Raw genomic sequence first — 1,195 nt, 5'->3', positions numbered from 1 at the left:
TCTTGAAACCAAAGGTGGTCGTTTTTCTTCTAGCGCTGACATGAATGACTGGTTGAATGACCAAATCCACGCTTCTCTGCTAGTTCTTCAACGATTACGATGAGATTTTGTTCCACCAGGGTTTGCAGGACGTCCTCGTCGAGCTCTACAGATATTCCAGGACGAGGCTCCGTTTATCTGCTGTAGTTTCCGGCTCGGAATTTCTGGAACTACCTTTGACACTGGCTTACACTTATTGTCTGATCCCCACATACTGCAATAATATTCCTCGCATTTTCCGTTGCGTTGTTGCCTTTATTGAACTCATAAAGCAAAATATGCCGAATGTGTTCCTTTGTCACTTCCATTATAGCTTTGAAAAAAATGACTGTTAAAATCGAACTGCACTCTACAAAACTTGCACTAAGAATAAGGACAAGGTAAAATTATTACCTGCTTTTATAGTAAGTTGATGCACGTAATTTATCCCGTCCCTCTTCGACTTTTAGTTCATGCAATTGAAAAGACCGCATTATTCATGGGATGACCCAATATATATATATATATATATATATATATATATATATATATATATATATATATATATATATATATATATATATATATATATATATATATATATATATATATATATATATTTATTTGTGTATGTGTGTGTGTGTGTAGATAAAACTTACTTGGAAAAGGATGCGTGGCGTTCAATCATATAATAATATATAAATATATGCATATATACGTACATATATGTACATACCTACATATATATGTATATAAACATGCATATATGGGTACAGGACATCAAAAAAACGTAGACACAATGAGAAACGAAACCATAAAAACAAAAACATAGAAAACGAACTTTTTTTCGATAAACGAAAAAAAACAAACAAACAAACGTCTCGGTTCTGTTTTTTACGTCGTTTGAAAAAAAAGTTCGTTTTCTGTTTTCGTTTTTATGTTTTCGTTTCTCATTGTGTCTACGTTTTTTTGATGTCCTGTACCCATATATGCATGTTTATATTCATATATATGTAGGTATGTACATATATGTACGTATATATGCATATATATATGTGTGAAGACGGACGTGTGGCTCTGTGGTTAAGAAGTTTACTTTGCAATGACGCAGTTTCGAGTTTTGTCTGTCTGCGTTGTACTTTCTACAATAGGCCTGGGCTGATCGATGCCATGTGAG

This window comes from Octopus bimaculoides, chromosome 8 (genome assembly GCF_046866305.1).
Source record: "Octopus bimaculoides isolate indiv1 chromosome 8, ASM4686630v1, whole genome shotgun sequence".
In the NCBI taxonomy this organism is placed as follows: domain Eukaryota; kingdom Metazoa; phylum Mollusca; class Cephalopoda; order Octopoda; family Octopodidae; genus Octopus; species Octopus bimaculoides.
This window is presented reverse-complemented; position numbering follows the sequence as displayed.